General features: G+C 41.2%; 1 protein-coding gene across 2 annotated transcripts in view; it reads right to left on the bottom strand.

Annotated features, from left to right (window-relative positions):
• Positions 1-14,440, bottom strand: part of SMAD5 (SMAD family member 5) — a 50,750-nt gene extending 36,310 nt beyond the window's left edge. For both annotated transcript variants that reach the window (XR_016392770.1, XM_022588861.3), the window contains exon 1: positions 14,238-14,440. The gene's annotated coding sequence lies outside the window, so the exon portion shown is untranslated. The remainder of the gene's footprint in view (positions 1-14,237) is intronic.
• Positions 14,441-20,049: the final 5,609 nt, after the last annotated feature.

The following is a 20,049-nucleotide window of genomic DNA, read 5'->3' as shown; positions in this document are numbered from 1 at the left end:
CAAGAATATTACTAAGAGGGGACAAGACAGCCTTCTGGGGAGCTAGAAAATTTCTATATCTTGATCTGGGTGATGGTGGTATAGATGTACACATACATAAAAGTTCACTGAGCTATACACATAAGATTTGTGCACTTTAAAATATACTTCAATTTTAAAAATCTTTTAAAAATTTACTAGTGTACTGATCACTTATAATTAGTTCTTGTTCACTAGCATCTCCCTTACTGTAACAGCTTCTAAACCACAAATGAAACTGCAAATTCTGCAAAAATTGTAACATTTCATAAAGTTTATTAAAATGAGAGCAAAAGATGAAAGGTCTGGGATTTAATTTCACCTTACTATCCTATGAACAAATAAGTCTATTGTTGTTTCATGCATACTGTCAAAGAACATGAGACTCCTTTATTAATCATGGCCCACCAAGCAATGTAAGCGTCAGATGTGCGGTTCCCTTTGCCGCTGAGACCCACAGGAATATTGCAATATGACCCAGATGGACGGTACTCCTGCAGTGGTTTGCACTTATGATGAACAGTGAGTTTGGGAAATTCACCACTTTTATAGTTATCAGTAAGCAATAATAACTTCACTGTCAACGGATTAACAGAAGTCCATGGGAAAATCCATAAATATTTTTATGAATATTTTCACAAAAATAAAAATGCTCTTAATATTAGTACCACAAATGTCAAACATGAAGGATGTCATATCATGCTACTAAATTGTTTTGTGAGAAAAATTAAGCCTATCCATACTCAATTCAGTCTTTGTTCGTTATAAAACTTAATGCATGTTTACAATTATAACCTAATGATTTTCCAAAATTTTAAGTTTTTAAGATAAAGTCTGAATCAGACCTTTTATTCACAATTCAGTATGAAATACTGGTCTGCATTTTAAGTGGTTTCATTTTGAATGGGTGTTTTCCTGAACCAATTATCATTGGCTCATGAAGACCTAAATATAGCATAAGCTTTTCTTTTTTTTTTTAATTTTAAATTTTATTTATTTATTTATGGCTACATTGAGTCTTCATTGCTGCACATGGGCTTTCTCTAGTTGCGACGAGCGGGGGCTGCTCTTTGTTGCAATGCGTGGGCTTCTCACTGTGGTGGTTTCTCTTGTTGTGGAGCATGGGCTCTAGGTGCATGGTCTTCAGCAGTTGTGGCACGCAGGCTCAGTAGCTGTGGCGCACGGGCTTACTTGCTCCGCGGCATGTGGGATCTTCCCGGACCAGGGCTCGAACCCATGTACCCTGCATTGGCAGGCAGATTCTTAACCACTGTGCCACCAGGGAAGTCCCGGTAAAACTGTTTTATGGTACCCATGTGATAGATCAATTTTCTCCTGTCATCTTTTCTGTAAAATATATATTTAAAATCAGATATTGGTCCACAAATTGAAATAAAAGTATCAGAGTGCTTGGGATAGAGCAATAGATTTATTTTACTACCCTCACAAAAGTCCTCCATTACGATAGAATTTTTTCATTACGTATACAAAAAATAGAGTAAAATAATAATTCTTTTGATTTGCAAATACTAGCATATGCAATATGAGTCCCAAGTGAACTTGCAATACCTTTGAAAATAAGAGTATGATTAGGTTTTCGAGTACCCAAAAGGTTTAATTTTAAATCTCTTATTGAAAAGTTGGTTCAATTTTTCGCACCCCCTTCGCCTTTCACTAAATAAAATGAATTTAGAAACACTGAGAACACCCATCCTCAATTCAAACAGCTGATTGTGTTCACAACCAACAACAATACTCTTCTATATTATCTCTATCCCAGTAACAGAGAAAAGTCCAAAAAGGCTATATTCACTAACTTCAGCCTTTAGAGGTTACAGATTGCTGGGTAGTTCAATTTGGTCCTCTGTACTCCCTTTCTACAATGCTTTCAGGGTCTACTGAGGCACAAGTATATACCACCCATGCTAAACTCAAGAGCAGACTTATACTCTTATGTATACAACACACACTTACTGAGTGTACCTAAAAAGGGCAAGCCACTAAACTAGATGCTAAAGGGTTAAAAGATAAATCAGGTCCAGACCTTAACTGTAAGAATTACAAATTAATAATCAACTAAGATGTGCCCATTCCTATCTGCAATACACCATGGAGAATGGCAGATCCCCTAGGGTGTATAGGATGCTAAAAGAAATTCAGGGGATGGCCCTTGGGGGAACGGAGTGGAGGGAGACAAAAAGCATGAAGTAGCTATATCTTAGGCATAAATGCTATTCTGATAAAGACATAAAATCAGAGTTTTTATCTACCAGGATGGGGAAAAACTACAGTTCAGTTTGCTGGAACATAGGTGGTAGAACAAGAAAACTGACTAGATACATACAATAAGGCTAATCTACACAGGGATATTAATATACGTATTGTAACACACAGAAACACCGGATTTGAAGTCTAATGAACTAGGGTTCAAATTCTGAATCTAACACACCTAAATATCCATTTTTCCTATTTTGTATAATGAGTATCAGTTCTGAGAATTAAATGAGATACACACTTAATGCCTGGCATAGTACATATTGAGCAAAGGGAAACTGCAGTCATTATTATTGCAATAATCATGAAATTTTTTGACATCAGGCTCAGGATTTTAAATACACAGCTGGGCTACTTTTTTTTTTTTTTTTTTTTTTCTTTTTCGGTACGCGGGCCTCTCACTGTTGTGGCCTCTCCCGTTGCGGAGCACAGGCTCCGGACGCGCAGGCTCAGCGGCCATGGCTCACGGGCCCAGCCGCTCCGCGGCATGCAGGATCTTCCCGGACCGGGGCACAAATCCGCGTCCCCTGCATCAGCAGGCGGACTCTCAACCACTGCGCCACCAGGGAAGCCCTGGGCTACTTTATTTCATCAAATATACAAAGCCATCTACTTAAGAGGTTCCATTATTTTATGAACCTTGAAGGAAGAAAAGGCTGCAAATTAAACTATCACACCATGCTTTCTCATCGCTTAGATTTTTTTCTTCATAATATCATCCTTCTGCCATCAAGACTGTAGGTCTGAAGAGTGTTCCAATATTACTCCAGGATTGTTGTTCAAGCCACTGACACCCATCCTGCAAGTTTTGATACTGCTGCTTCCTTGATCTTCCCAGAAGGTGTAAATGAAAGAAATGACAGCAATGAAAACAGCAAAGGCAGACATCATGCACGTGCAATGACAACATCAAAACTGCCACCTAGCCGAAACCAATATTCAGATGCCATCGGCTATAAGACACATACCAATTTCAGAGATATTATGAGGTGGGTAAAATGCATATCTAGAAGAAATAAGGCAGCTTTTTCTTTCCTCCTGTCCCAAAGTCTTTTCTGATGTTCCCCATCACTTCCCACCAGTACTACTGCTCTCCCTTCTTTCTTGTTCTCATTCTCCTTTCTTACCTCCCCTTTCTCCATTCCTCACAGCTTCTCCCACATTCCTGAGTGTTGATTTTGGAGAAGCTTGGCTACTACCTAATGATGTATAAACTACCTAAGGAAAATGAACTTTTCTTCTAACTCCAAAAGGACCTACTTAGCACAGAGTACGTATTTTGTACCTCTGGTACTTTCAAGTGCTCCAGGGCTTGCTTACCTCCAAGTTTTCTTCTAAGTAGAAGAGAAGATGCATTTAACAGCCCAGATATGTAAGACAATACCCTACATGAAAACCTGGCTTCTGAGCAAATTCTATTTGTGCCTCTGTCATCCTCATCCTGGGCCACCTAACACACTGAAGCTTTCCTAAAGTACACCATTGGGAGTAAAATATTTGTTATTACTCTTTAAAGGTGACTTATTTCGTTCCTACAAAAACCAAAATATCAGTAGGCTTCAAGGAACTTAAATCATGGAATTATTTTCTTTTGCAATAAACCTCCACGAGAAGCTCTTTCAAAATAGTTATTATTTATAAATGTTAAAGCCATATTTCAATAGCATAATTGGGCGCAGAAGACAAATTCTGTTTTCTTTTTGCTTTTCTGGAGTCATACTAACCCAACCTTTTTGAATGCTAAATATTAACTGAGCCTTCTTAAAAGCCAAGTCTTCTTAAAACAATGCACAGGAGGCTAACAAAGAAGTCAATAAAACAAACAAACAAACCTCACAAACTAAATTGAACAATGCCCAAGATATCTTTCAGAGAATTTCTATTTCTAGCTTAAAACCCAGAGACTCCCCCAAAATCTAATATCCCATTAGGAAATACACAGGATAATCTGTGTGAAGTAAGTCAATTCTCATCAGTATTGCAGTTTGAGTGAATATAATGATATCTAGTGATCAAACACTTTCAAACTTCTACCTATTTAGGGGAACCATAAAAACAGAAAGGAAGAGGAATTATGCCAATAAAACTGGAAAACAGGGGAGGAAAAGGTGAAAAGATTACACACTTATGAATACGATTGCTTAAGAAGGAATTAACTGTGCTTCAAATGGCTGGTGACAGCAAAAAGGGGAGGGCTCAGCAAATGTACAATAACCCAGCTCTGACAGGCTCCCTGTTCCCCCGACCCAAACACACACACACACACACACACACACACACACACACACACACAGCACTCAAGTGAATAAAAACCTTAACGTGCTTCCCTAGTGGCGCAGTGGTTGAGAGTCAGCCTGCCGATGCAGGGGACGCGGGTTCGTGCCTCGGTCCGGGAGGATCCCACATGCCATGGAGCGGCTGGGCCCGTGAGCCATGGCCGCTGAGCCTGCGCGTCCGGAGCCTGTGCTCCACAACGGGAGAGGCCACAACAGTGAGAGGCCCGCGTATCGCAAAAAAAAAAAAAAAAAAAAGCCTTAATGATTAGGTGTGGATAATTGCTCGTGATATTAGCACAGATTTTAGGAATGACTATCACAAGATCCAAAAAGGAATATGACAATCTGTAATTCATGATCCAGTTGGTAATAAAGGAAAAGAATAAGGAAAACCAAGTATCATTAAGCCAAATGAGGCAAGAAAGACTAGGAGGAGACAATCAGCTAGATTGTGAAGCTAAAGGGAAAGATACTACCACAGAATGAGAGCCAAACAAAGAAAGACAATATAAGGCAAAGGAGTCAGGCTGCTAGAAGTAATCCTATATGCAGTACAGAGTTCTATCTAAGCAGAAAGACATATTCAAAGAGCCATTTTGAGAAGACAAAAATGGCAATAGCACATAGCCAAGTAAAGACTTAACCAAAAGGGGCAGAGAGGGTAAATGGAAAACATGTAATCCAACTATGAGAGGAAGCCGCACCAGGGTGGTGGTACACAGACCAGGTAGTGACGGTAGTAGAGATAGAAAAGGAAGAGTTATGAGGGACATTACAGATAAACAATCCATAGGACTTGCTGACCACCAAGAAGAGAAATGGGGCAGTCAAGAAAGGTAAAGGTTGAGGACTTTTCTGGCAGTCCAGCAGTAAGACTCTGCGCTTCCAATGTAGGGGGTGCGGATTCGATCCCTGGTCGGGGAACTAAGACTCCACATACACAGCCAAAAAAAAAAGCAAGTAAAGGTTTAAAAGCTGAAAGAATTAAGACACCGCTCACCCAAAAAGGGGAATTCTAGTTATTGCCAAGATGAAGCAAAAAGGTGATGGTGGAGGGGTATAAGGAAGCAAGTACTGATCCAAGTCCAAGCAGATGTGACACTTAAAGCTCAGGACAGGAGGAATGAATATAAAAATTTGGAGGATGATACAAAGAGAAGAGTTGAATGTGATTTATTCAAATTTATTGGGTGCCTAGTAAGCCAGGAATACTCTGTGCTAGGAACTGAGGCTTAAAAGATACTATCTGTAATCTCAATGATCATAAAGAATAATGGGAAAAAGAGAAGATGTTATGAAGAGCTTCATATGCTGTTTAGCACATCACTTAGTTTTACTATAGATTTCCATACGATACTCAACAGAGATGGGGTATTAAAACAGAGTAAAAAATACATACAGCAAGCACAGAAGGCCAGTAACTGAGTAGATAGGAATGTGTGCTACTTCGTACATCAGAACTTGGAGGGACTTAAGAAAACTGTGAACACATTATCTGCTATTACCTTGGCGTTTTTTGGTTTTGTTTTTTGCGGTACGCGGGCCTCTCACTGTTGTGGCCTCTCCCGTTGCGGAGCACAGGCTGCCGACGCTCAGGCTCAGTGGCCATGGCTCACGGGCCCAGCCGCTCCGCGGCACGTGGGATCTTCCCGGACCGGGGCACGAACCCGCGTCCCCTGCATCGGCAGGTGGACTCTCAACCACTGCGCCACCAGGGAAGCCCTACCTTGGCTTTTTATAGTTCACCTCTGGTTTACGAAGACCTAACTAGATGACTCTTTCACTAATGGGTTTTGTCATTTCAGACAGCTAGAAAGAAAACTGGGATTTAATTACAAACAGCTAGAAAGAAAACTGGGCTTTAATTATGAGCTTCAGAAATCCCTGTGTGTATTAGGTTCTCTGAAATTCTTCTGAAAAACTGCAGCTATCAACTGGACAATAACAATACAGAGCAGTACCTTGGAAATCCAAAGAAAAAGAGTGGCATCTCAACCATAAATGAAAATCTTATAAAATTAAGAGATATCATTCATTACAAAAGAATCTTTCACATTACAAAACATACACACACTCACTCACACACACACACACACACACACACACACACACACACACTTTACTTCTATTTCAGCTCAAGCATCCCTTCTTCAGGGAAGCCTTCCCAGACTACCTTGCCTAGGTGAAACTCCCCTATTATACACACTTACTCCTTCACATACCTCTATTTCGTAGCACTTAACATATCTATGTTTTTACAGGTACCTGTACAACCTGGCAAGAATGTAAATGAGAAGAGCCATATCTGTTTCACTCATCACTGTAAGCCTAGTGATACATATGCTCAATAAATATTTGTCTAACGAATGAAAGAGAATGTGAATACGAAGCATTTGAAAAGATACTAGCCATGGGGGGAGGGTGGGGTTCAGGGTACTTTTTACTTTCTGCTTCATGCAATTCTGTACATCTTAAAATAAACATGAATTAAATTTGGAGGCTGAAATTTAAGAGTCAATCAAAAACTAGGGGCAAATACTTTCTGCTTCCAATAAATAATAGTAAGAATTCATTTTTCAAAAGCATTTATCTTCCTGTACTGGAATCTGTATGGCATTTGTACCATACAGATTCCTCACAGATTTTACAAATGCCATTCTCTGCCTGGACCACTTTCCTCAAGCTCCAACCACTAATTTCTAGCTCTCTCATCACTGAGGCTTCAGCTTTAGCTATCATCCCAGAGACCTTCCCTGATAATCTAACTCTATATAAAGTAGGTTTTCCCTAATCTCTAATCCAATACTATATTCATTTCCTTCACTGTACTACCAATTTGTAATTATTCGTTGGTTTACTTGATTTTTGTCTCTCCCACTAGAATGTAATTTTTAAAAAACAGTACTAAGCATATTCAGAGAACTTGTTAAATTGATTCAAGTTATTCATTCAAAAGTCTATTTATTGAAGTAGAATTCTAGGAGCTGGGAATATACAAGTGAATAAAGGGGGCCAAAATCCTTGTCCTCATGTAGCTTACATTCCAGTGGAGGGAGACAGACAAAAGACAATAAATAAGTGATACAGTATACTTTGTTAGGTGAAAAATGGTATGGAGAAAAATAAAGCAGAGGAAGGTGGATGGGCAGCACTGTGGGGGAGGTGTAATTTTAAGGTGGCTGGGCTGAGCCTCTCTGAGAAGGTACCAACTGAGTCAATACTTTAAGGAAATAAGAGTAAGCCAGGCAGATATCTAGGGGAAAACTAGTACAGGCAAAGGCAACAGGCAATGTGAAAATCCCAAGGAGGGAGCATGCCTGGCACACTCAAGTTAACTGCAAGACCATGAAGCCTGAGAATAAGTAAACAAGAAGGGGAAAACAAGGAATGAGATCAAATAGGTAAGAGAGCCATGCTGGATATGACAAGAGCTTTCGCTTTTATGGTAAGTGAAATGTGGACCCATCTGAGAACTCTGAGTGCAGACATGACATTTTCAGACTTTTATTATTTTAAAGAATCACTCTGGCCCACATGTTAAGAATAATGGGGGCGGGGTGGGCAGCAGGGGTAAAAAGTGGGGAGATCAGTTCAGAGTTGAAGCAATTTAGGTAAGAGATGATCATGGCTCAGAACAGGGTGACAGCAGTGGGGTGGTAAGAAATGGACAATTTCACATGTTTTGGGAGACAAAAGGTTTCCTGATGGAAGAGAACGGGGAATGTGAGAACGGAGGAGTCAATAATGATTACAAGGCGTCAGCCTGGGCTACCCAAAGAATAGGATTTGTCATCAAATGGTTTGGGAAAGGCTGATAAGGAAGCTAAAGGATGATCTGGAGTTACATTTTACATACATTAAGTGTATGAATAAAATGTTGTTAAACTTTACCAGGCTTCCATTCAAATGAATTTTTATTAAAGTCAAAAAACCAAAAGTCTTGTTCTTACTTCAAACTACCTGAGTAGAACCTCCGACCTGCCATAAACACACACACAAACTTCCCTCAACAGTCTCCCCGAAACAGACAGACAGACACATAGACACACACTGCTCATGCCCAGACTTCAGTGGTAAATTCATAGAAACAGCTCCTTCACTTTCTGCTCCGACATCTCTCTAATTGTTTCAATCCAAAATAAAAGGCAAGCAAACCAATCCAAAAATTTCACCCAACACTGTTAGCCAAAAGGCAATCTCCTGAGCACATCAACCCATGCAAATAAATGTGCATATGGGTCACAAGCCACCATCGTCTCAGGCAAACCTACACAGAAGAATTACAGGTGGGGGCTTTAAAGAAGCAAATTCCTCATAACCATTCCACAGAATTCAGATTCATTAGGTTTGAGAGTAGGGCCCTCCCTCCCATATTTTTAACAAGCGTCCCAGGTTCTGCAGTAGATTTGAGAGCCAAGGCCCTTAGGACCATCTGCAATGGGAGAAAGTCACTTGCCTATATACATTCAAAGATAACATTTTGTGGTTGGCAGGGGTAAAGCTTTAAAAATGTCTTACCCCTGTGGTTCTAACATCCTTAGTCACCAAGTATCAGCAAAAGTAGACACCCCACCACCACTGTCAAACCAATCCTAGATCTAGGTATACAATTACTATAAAGCACGTAAGCCACATCCATGACTACACTCAAGTAACAGAAAGAAACCAAGAGCACGTTGGCTCCAAAACTCTCCTAGATTCAGAAATCCTATTCTTTATTGGAACATCTACAAAGAGGAGGAAATACAATCACAATCGTAAAATCAAAATCATTTTCCTAGAGAAACACTTAAATCACCACTTTTCCCAATTGTGGCTCCCAATTTCCAAAGACATCCAAAGTTCTCACAGTGGATTTCAAAGCCATTCAGGAGCTGAACTCATGATCCCTGACACTTCTCACACCATTATACTCTCGCCTAGTCTCTCTCTGTGACTACACAAGTCTCTACTTTTTTATCTCCTACATCCAAACTTTTGTTTCCCAGTTTTTAATCACTCTTTAAACCTCGCCTGCTCCTCTAAGTCCTCTAATTAAGCAGAGCCTGATCTAGATGTATCACTCACCGCCAGAGCCTGCAAGATTTCTGACACTGCTGCCAGATGTGTCTGAGTATACCTGTAGAGGCTTGTAGGCACAGAAATAGACACAGAGCTGGTCAATCTTTATAGTGCTTTCCTTTAAATTATAAAATCATCAAGGGCAGATACCAAATCATTACTTTATAAAATGTGTCTCTGGAGTACAAAGTGCTAACTTGTGTACATAACATATATTCCAATACTTTATGAAGATGTTTTCCAGATACCTCATGTGTACCCCAGAGGTCAAGTCACCTACTCACCTAAGTGGGCAGAATGATGTGAAGAAGGGGAAAGAAAACAGAAGACTAGCTTTGAAAAAGTTCTGCAGTACCCCACTTTTCCTGGAAATACACAAACCAGAATAACTAGATCTCAAGTTATACAGCCTACCAGATAGGATGCTAGGCAAATCCTAACACATCATGAAAACAGAAGTGAACAGAACAAAACTTGCCTTGAAAGTACCAGCCATATTCTGAGATCATAGTTAAATTTGAAAAATGTAAGACTGTTCACAGGACTCCAGCTGCTATGCTCAAAGAAAGGTGGGAAGGTGACACTAGTTTTTTTCTTACTATTATTTTCAGTAATAACAAAACAACATAAACGGAAACCAAAAAGAAAAATCCAGTTAAATCTCACAACAGATAAGGCCATTTTCAAATTTCCAAAGTATACCAGTCTGTAAATTTTATATATACATATATATATATGAATATATATATGTATATACATATGTATATATATACATATATATATATATAAAATAAGCAGAGACTGGTGTACCAAAGAATTCAAGAGCAAACCCTATTTACAACATGTACTTTAACAACCATCTTCCAATAGTGAATTACAATTACAGTATTGCACACACAGAACCATCTAATAAAGAATTCCTTCTTCTAAAATACTATCATAACCAAGTTAGGGATACAATAAGAAAAGTCACTAAAACCACCTCTCTACTAGAAAAGGAACAAAAATCTCCCACCTAGGTGCCCAAGGCAAAAAAGTATCAAAACTACAGAGCCTAGAACTAGCTGATTATTTATGAAAAACCTAGTAACTCTGTAATTATGCCATCTTTTCAAAGTTGTGAAACAATAAAAGCTGTTAGAATATGAGACTGAAAAACTAGCTGGTCCTAACAACAATCTAGTTTTTAACAATTCTTCAAAGAGAATTTTATATCTTAACCTTCCAAGTAGTAAATGCACCTCTCAGATTCAGAGGTCTAGGTAATGGCAATGAACTGGATAATCCAGCACTAAGAATTTCAATTACTTTTATTCTATTAACTTTGGAAGTAGAAAAACAAGGTGTAAAAAAACATGGAGAGACTTTGTGAGGTCATTCGTCATCATCTTTGGTGGAGAATGTGTACTATCTCTGTACAGTCTTCTTGGGTCCTATCCTCCCAGATATTCTTTTCCCCAAAATATCCAGACCGGTAGAAATAAGAATCATCCCCCAGGCTGTTTATAAGATTTTCTTTTATAACGCTGTCTCTAACAAAAGGAAATCTTCTCCAATGTCTTTGACCTTATCAATACACTGGCAAACCCATAGGGTATACAGCACCTGTAACATTTGAAGTAAAGAAACTATTTCAGTCTCTTTTTTGTGCTTAGTATGAAGCACAAAAAAAGAGAGACAAAGAACATAGACCCTCTAGAAGTAAAGCGAACAGGGAAGACTGATAAACCAGGGGAATAAAGGCAGCTATATCCTGAAGAATACTCAAGTCAGCTATGAAATTCACCCAAATGCGTGGCTCACTGCCTGAATCAACATATACATCTGGTTAATAATAAACACTGGTAAGTCATAAACAAAAAGGGCTTTCTTACTCAAAGACTCTACAAACTACTGGTAACATTAAAATTTACAATTAAACAATATGTGTGAAACAGATTTTTTAAGATAGTATTTCAAGTTACAAAGAAATTAAAAACTTTGATATTTTACTGCCTAGTATTCAAAACACTAAGAAGCCAGTATCTTTGATTTGACCAAGTTACAAATCTGTTTTCAGAAGCAGGCGAAAACATACTGCCTCTGCTTAATGCAAGGGACAAAAAAGATCATCACTGCAAATCATAATGTTTGGGTTCATGATGAAAACAGGAAACAGACAGGCTGCCCAGGTATAATTATGGTTATAGTCTAATGTGCCTTCAGGTTCAGCCAAGAATTAAAATCCAGTGAAGAGGGTAAGCAGAATTTACTTGCCTCTACCTTGCTACAGAAGGCAACTTTTAATAATACTCCCAGCAACATGTTACATAACCAGTCAATCTGATTCAAACCTCATTAGTAACAACATTCTGCCACTGTCTCCCTCTGAAATTAATAACTGACTTTGCCAGAGGGGAAAGAAATGCAACACACATCAATATACCCATTTTTGTGGCGCCTATCGCAGTGAACCAGACAAGTAGATAATTCCATCAAATCTGCATAGAACCTACAAAAATATTTTATTCTTTTCTCTTCCCGTTCACTGTTCTCTTCTTTTAACTAGACCATATCATATGGATGCATTTAAAAATCTAAGAGGAAAGTTAGTTGGGAAGGTTCATCAAACTTTTATTGCCTATTTCAGCTGTGATCGGAAAGGAATGGAAGCATAAATGACAAATCGATTTTATTAACAAAAATAAAGGGGTAAAGTGTATGCGATAACAGCAGCTATGTGAAAAGGAAAGGCACACTGACTAAGGGAGCAGCAAGGTAGAGAGGGAAGAACGGAGGATGCTATAGAGACAATTATGCAAAGGTTAAATTTTAAAAATCTAAACATAATAAATACAACCGTTACAAAGGTTACACTTTGTTAACTTGTTTCTTAAGAACTGTTTCATATTCTTGTAACCTCTGATTCATCTTAGAGGAAAAAAGTTACCAAAGTAGCGGTAAAAGGAAGAATATAAAATAATTTGTTCAGATCTATAAATAATTCCTATTTACTGAATCTGGAACACACTAATTGCATAAAAATATTCAGATCAATAAATGTTCACATCATGTCTAGGTACTGTCTTCCCCACAAAACTGGCATCTAGCAGCAACTTTAAACTGCTTGGAAAGTTACTAATCTATTGGGATTAAGGTTTTCAACCTTTCAGCTTTCAAATTAAAGTTAAAAACTAATTCATTCTGGGCAATTCAGGTACTCTAATTTAAGGAAATTTAACTACTGCCGTTTAAAAACATAATTTAAAAAAGAATTTATAACAACTCACCTGCCGAATCAACAACAAAAATAAATATATAAATAAATAAGAATTAAAAAAACAGCAACTCAAGCACCCCTTCCTCTCAACTTCCGTGAGGCCAACCCACAACCTTCCACCTATCCAGTCTTCGTTGTTGGATAAGAACACTTTTGGTGGTGCTAGGCAACAGGCATGATGTGACAAATCCAACCAGACTTCAAAACTTTTTCCACAGAAAGATAAGGTAAACAAGATACAGTGAGTGCCACACCCATATAAACTCACAGGCAGCCAGGAATGCTTCCCCCGGCCCCCCAGTCTCTCTCTAAACCTCCAGCTGGTCAGGAAACAATGTCTCTACAATCAAGATAGAGATCTGGCCCAGGGTGTTCAGGCATTCCTCACCTCTAGGCTGGCCTACAGCTCCACTCTCCAGTGCCATCCAAACCAGAATTGGAACATTTTGTTAGGAAGCGGGCAAACGTCCAAATAACCGACTATCCTCGCCCCAGTTCTTTTTGCAACCAAAATCAGTTTTGGCTACTGAGCATGCTCCGACTTAAGACAGGCGCCACATGGGAGTTTTCAAAGCTTAGGCTCCAAACTCCACGTAATAACAGCAGCTGAAAGGGGAAGGCAGGAAAGAAGGAGGGGGAGGGGGACAGACCGGAATATGAGTACAGACACTGAAGTGAACGACCCCGGTAGGGGGTGAATATGGTGAAGGCAAACAGACCTCGCCAGTCGTTTTCCTTGCAGCTAAAGTTTACATAAAGTAGAAGAAATCTTTGCAATAATGAAAATTGGCATGGCAAGTGGCAGAAACCGGGTCTAACTACCAGCTGAGCGCAGCAGCAGGTCACAACTGCCCAGAGTGTAATTTCCACCGATAAGCGTAGATCCTTATCTTTGAAACACAAAGCGACGGCGGCACGGATTCATCAAGCCACTGGACGGCTTTGCAATGTAGCCGACCAGGCTGCCCCGCCGAGCTCGGCAATTCTACCAGGGGTGTGTACTGAGGGTGGCGCTTGGATGAGGGAGAACAAACCGCTCCTCCGGACAGAAGGGGGGCCGGGGATCCCCGCGAGGGCGTCCCGAACGCCTCCCGCCACAGTCCGGGGACGCCCCGGGGCAGGCGAGGCCTCCGCAGCCAGACGGGCCGCACCACCGCCGCCCGCCTGGACCCCGGCAGGCCGGGACTCGGCCTACCTCCCGCCCCTCAGGCGGGTGGTTTCCGCTCCGCCCGCGGCCGCACGCCCCCGCCTCGGCCCGAGTCCGGCCGCTAGGGCAGAGCCGCGTCCGGGTAGAGCCTGCAACCCCGGTCCCCCTCGCCCGCCCCTCCCGGGACCCCACGTTCACTCACGGGCCGGCGACGCGCGCTCTCCCGGCGCCGTAGCTGCGCTTGCCCACAGCGCAACTTTATTAGCAGCTCGGCCGCGGGACACGCGCACGGCGCCCGCTCGCCCAGGACCCGGATGAAGGAGGGAAGGAGCCGGGGAGGACGCCGCGGGGTCGGCGCATGCGCGCAAGCCGCCGAGTGACCGCTGTGGGACCCACCGAGAGAAGGGCCTCCTAGCTACAGTGGCTGAAGGAAGCCACCGCGCTTGGCTCGGTGCCCGCAAACTCTGGCTTCCGATCTGCCGGAGGCTTCTCTCGTCCATGGCCAGCCCCAGAAATGGCAGTCGGCTAGTTCCCACCGTCCTGATAGCCACTAGTAGTCTCCACTAACCAAATCAACCCACATTATAAAATAATTGTCCTCGACATGGACAGTTGGAGATTTTCCCAGTCACGTATAAAGTGTAAATAAAAACATCTTCGGACACAACTTTGCTACTCTTAATGATTTGTAATATAAATCTGAGAGAAGAGAGTCCTCTTTTTGTGAAAAAGTAGCTTCAAAACAAGCTTCTGAACATCTTGCAGCTTCTTACTGGATGCCCTAAGCCCCCTCCCACGTGGAAATCTTGGAGCCTCTACCATCCCCCACAGCTCTTGCAGTGCCAGACCTTGTAGCTCCCTGAAGTAGGCCTGCCCACGTACTGACACCCCAGTAGTTCAAGATACACCGTCCTGGACAGGTGGGGACACTGAGGTGCACAGAGGCCATCCATAGACTGATGTCCCTCTACTCCGTCTCTGGGGGCAAGAGCCGAATTCTCTTTTTGTAGTTACTGGGGCTCTTCTCAATGCTCTCCCCTTCCCCAATTCCCCAAAGTGTCAGCATTTCCCAGAAAAGGGTAATAGTACCATCTAGGGCACCCAATTCGGAGAGTACTAGTGAAGAAAAGCTTTTAAATAATTTTGTTTTCATTTTAAAAGTTCAATCCTGGTTTTCCAATATTCCACTGTAGGTTTGCTTTTGAAATAAATTAATCTAAATAAAAATCAAAATTGGAGTCATTTTCAAATCCTCTCTCTCATTCCCTAAACCAAACTATCACGAAATCTTACCAATGCCATGTTCAAAATATATCCCAAATCTGACCGCTGCTCACTGCCTCTAGTGCCACCAAGGTGGCCTGAGCCAGGGTCATCTCTCCTGAAACAAATGGGAATCTGCTATTTTGCTCCAGGCTTTAGCAGTTTGTTTCCACAGTGAAGAGGCGTGGTGAATGTTGTCCAAGTCTCTGCATTAAGGGTAGTCATCTCAGATAGGGACAGAGGCCTGGTGAGGGAATGTAGTGCGCCAGGGTGGGGAACTAGAGAGGGCAGCTGCTATTTCACTCCAGCCAAATGTCACCATGGGGAAATGTGGGAATAAGGACCCAGTGTTGGCAGATCTTCTGATTTTTCAAAAACAGCTGGAAATCCAGATTTTAATACAAAAATCTCAGTTTAGCAACTTCTTTCACTCTTTTTTCTTTCTTAGACATTCAAGAGGCCAACCCTGTACAAGCCAAGTAAAACAAATCCATGGTCCCAATTTAGCCTGCTGGCCATCAGTTTGCAATCTCAGGTCTACGTCTTAAAACTCTTTACTACATCATAAACTTTGTGAAAGTAAAGTCTGTGTACTTTAACCCTTTGTCACACTCACTGATTACTTGTTGTTAATTCAGAAGTTTCCAGCCCTTGGAAAGCACATATTTCTGGAGCCTGCATGGCTTTACAACTCCCAAAAGTGCCCATAACCCTGCCTTGGAGGATGCCTTTTTTACTTTTTTCCCAGAACTGATGTTTGCAGAGAGCTTTGTTGAACATTATAAGACATAAAAATTTGGTTTAAATATTTTGTATGTTTCAGCCACTCCTGCCTTCAAACAGCCAGTAAAATCCTTCCCAAAACAAACTGTTTGCTCTCTTGCAGTCACTGCACCCACATATGGAGAGAACAATTTGTGATTACGGGCTTCCTTCTGACAATCACATGTTGATCGCAAAGCCAACAGTTTTGCTTCCTGAACTATGTGTCCAAATACTGATCAAATCAACCAGAGACACCAACTTCTCCAAGTTGCTGTGTAGGCTCAGCTTAGGTCTTAAATCGGAACAGATGATAACGTAGAAGACAGGAAGGCAAACTCCTTCCAAAGGACTGAGACATTACCCAGACCTCAAAGGGCATAAAAAAATCAGACAGCTCATTAAAGATCTGTATAGTGAAAAAGATTATCAAACAGCAAATGAACAGGCCTGTCAGAGCCATAGGAAGGGAGTAAGGAAGTCCCTGTTTTGGGCAATCAAATGGGATCTAAAAGCAAATGCAGAACAGGATGACCTGAACAGATACATATAGTTAGTGCGGCATCAAAATAGACAATCTGCTTTTTCAGTTTAGCATTCACCTGATCAGAAAGATCAAACAGAAGCAGCTTCAGTACTCAATTTTATATTACTTACAGAGAAACCTAATTCTGGATAATTTAGGCCAATGCTTCTCAAGCAGGGGTGACTGTGGCCCCCCAGGGAACATATGACAATATTTGAAAACAATCTTGGTTGTCACATCTAGGAGGGTGGTGCTAGTGACATCTACTGGGTAGAGGCCAGGGATGCTGCTAAACATTCTACGATACACAGGACAGCCTCCTTCTACCAAGAATTATCCAGCCCAGAATATCAATCGTGCTGAGGTTCACAAACCCTGATTTAAGCCCGAAACAGTTTCCCTCTAGTTGAGTTGATGTTTAGGGAGAAAATGAGCCTTTTCTTTGAATTTTTCCAATAACTGTGTTATTTATTCATTTGATGTAAAGAACCAGCCTAAATGTTTGGTCAATGACCTACTCCCACCCTGAATTTTGCAGATCCAATATGGAGATAATTTTCAGGAAATGTGGGAGTATATATGGAAAAAGAAGAACTGGAATAATTAACTCAGACTTTCCATATTTTTAAACTTTTATTTTTAAATGTAGGGTAATTGAGGCGAATTGGGTTTGGTTTCCATATATTTAATATAGATCTCAATCAGACCCTTTGCTATAGCTCAGAAGATTCTCCCTAAATGACCAGTGCACACCCAGTAGAAGTGGAAGAACGTGGTGATGTTCAGAGGGGTCACCCAGTGTGGAAGTATCAGTGAATGACATCACAGAGATCCATAAAGGGTCCTGGTAGCCACCTAAGAAACCTCTCACTTCCTCACACAATCGTGGCAAGTGGACATCAAAGGAAGAAATGTCTAAGTTTGTGTGACTCCTCTGGACATTGTCCAGGAAACAATAAAGCCACCTTTCCAAGTTCTGAAAATTCTATGCTCTTCAACTGACAAACTAGCCCCACCCCACATCCTTAATATTGGAAACGGTGTAGAAGGCAGAGCTAAACTGAGAAAAGTTCTGAGAAGAGTGAAGTCGCAAAGAAATGATCTGCAAAGACATACCCCACGATCCCAGAGAGAAAAAAATCATGTTACAATTTTCAAAAGAAACTTCATTAGTTTTTAACAGAATGAGCCAAGGTTCTGTGCCAACCAGAGAATACACTGAAGTGACTTTATCCAATATTTGACAGGATTTTTTTCCAGTAAAATGTGAGTGTCCTGGTGTGAAATGATCCCTTAATAGTCCACAGGTCCTTTATTTTCACAACACAGAACTTGAGAATCTTAATGTATCGAAAAAAGGAAAAGTAAAGTAAAAGAGTAACAGCTGTCTCCCCTGGAAGCACAGGAATCTTGGGGCCAGAGACTCCCTGAAGCTTCAGGGATAGACATCAGAGCCTCCAGGAGCCCCCCTGGAATGAACATGCACGTTTCTGTATATATACCTATGTACAAAGTTTCTGCAGAAAAGGTCTGTAGTTTTCATCGGATTTTCAAAAGTTTTCCTGACCTCCAAATGTCTGCAGATGCATAAAGCAGTGGTTACTTTACGTGTGGTGTAAATTTAATGTGTCCATTTTAAGTTATCTTTTCTTCTCCTCTCTTTTGCAGAGCAACATAACTGCGAGATTCCTCTCTAGGGAAGGCTGCTTCATGTAGAGAGTAGGAACCCGCTTGCCCGTCTCCAGCCATCTGTTACATTAAAGAAGGCCTGCTATGGCTGGAATCCAAAACACAAAATTAAAAGGGTTGCATGCACCCAGAGTCATAAAACAAAGAGGCTTTCTAAAGCAAGGCTTGGAGTGAATGCTCATTTCTTCCTGACTTAAACAGCATCTATCCCTCCTGATGGCAAACACCCTCTGAGTTAACTCAACTGACCTCCCCGCTTCTACATTCTCAGTTTTCATCCTCAGACACATAGTCTCTGATGAGCCAAACCACATGTGCGCTCCGTTGCAAATCCAGAGCAGCAGGTGAAAATCTGGAAGTGTTGTGGAACTGGGGAGAGGGGAAGGAGACAGAAACTTCTCGTTCTCCAGGATGCCCTTTAACTAGATAAAACCGTAGTGGTGAGCATTCCAAAGCTAGACTTCCTGGTTTGAACATAGACTCTCTTGCTTACTACGTGTGTGACCTTGAACAGGTTTCTTACCCAATCTGTGCCTCGGTCTTGGCACCTGTAAAATGAGGTAACAGTAAAATTAACTTAATAGGATTATTATTTGGATTAAATGAATAGAGACTTGTTAGGGACTTAGAACAGTGCCTGGCATATAGCAAGCGATATTTAAGCACTTATTTTAAAAACATATATTTTCATACAGATGGCCAAAACACAGGAAAAGAGGCTCAACATCACTGTTATTAGAGAAATGCAAATCAAAACTACAATGAAGTATCACCTCACACCAGTCAGAATGGCCATGATCAAAAAGTCTACAAACAATAAATGCTGGAGAGGGTTTGGAGAAAAGGGAACACTCTTGCACTTTTGGTGGGAATGTAAAATGATACAGCCACTATGGAGAACAGTATGGAGGTTCCTTAAAAAACTAAAAATAGAATTACCATACGACCCAGCAATCCCACTACTGGGCATATACCCAGAGAAAACCATAATTCAAAAAGACACATACACCCCAATGTTCACTGCAGCACTATTTAAAATAGACAGGTCACGGAAGCAACCTAAATGCCCTTAAACCTAAATGCTCTTAACGTCTCTGCTGAGCTACAGTAGTTGTGGATTTTGTCTGCGTGCCATACTCTCCAATCCAGTTTCTCCTGCTTCCTCTGTGGTGCCATTTCCTTTCTATTTTAACCACAGGACCAGACACCCTACCCCAGAGGTGGGTACATGGCCCAGGAGGGTTACCATAGTTCCCCGCTAGCCAGGCCACTGTGATTGGTTCATAGAAGAACATATGACTCAAGCAAAGTAACAAGTGTCATCTCTTAGACTGATGTATGGATATTGAGAGAGAGAAGCCTTCCTTCTTATTGTCACCCTTGCTAAGCTAAGGGTGACCCTGAGGCTACCAGGGGCCATCCTGCCACCATGTTGAGGGAGTTTGCTTGAAAATGATGCCAAAAGAGAGAAGATAGAGAGGAGATAGAGAGATAGAGAGGAGAAGACAAAGCCCTGACAAAGCCCCTTCATCTGGCTATTCCTGAAGCTCAACAGATCTCCCTTACACTTCCCAATCACATTACCCTATACATTCTGCTTTAGTTTAAGCTAGTTATGTGTCTGCCACTTGTAACGTCTGCCCTTGGCAGTATAACTGGATTTATCAGGTCCAAATGTAACTCCTGATGTTTTTCATTCTTCCTCCCCAACCTGGTCCTTCTCCAATCTTTGCCATATCAATGAATAGCTCTATCCACATAGTTGCTCATACCT

This window comes from Delphinapterus leucas, chromosome 3 (assembly GCF_059928025.1).
Source record: "Delphinapterus leucas isolate spDelLeu-1000000601 "Yukka" chromosome 3, BTC_Dleu_Yukka2, whole genome shotgun sequence".
In the NCBI taxonomy this organism is placed as follows: domain Eukaryota; kingdom Metazoa; phylum Chordata; class Mammalia; order Artiodactyla; family Monodontidae; genus Delphinapterus; species Delphinapterus leucas.
The sequence above is the reverse complement of the archived record's forward strand: the minus strand, read 5'-3'. Positions and strand labels throughout refer to the sequence as shown.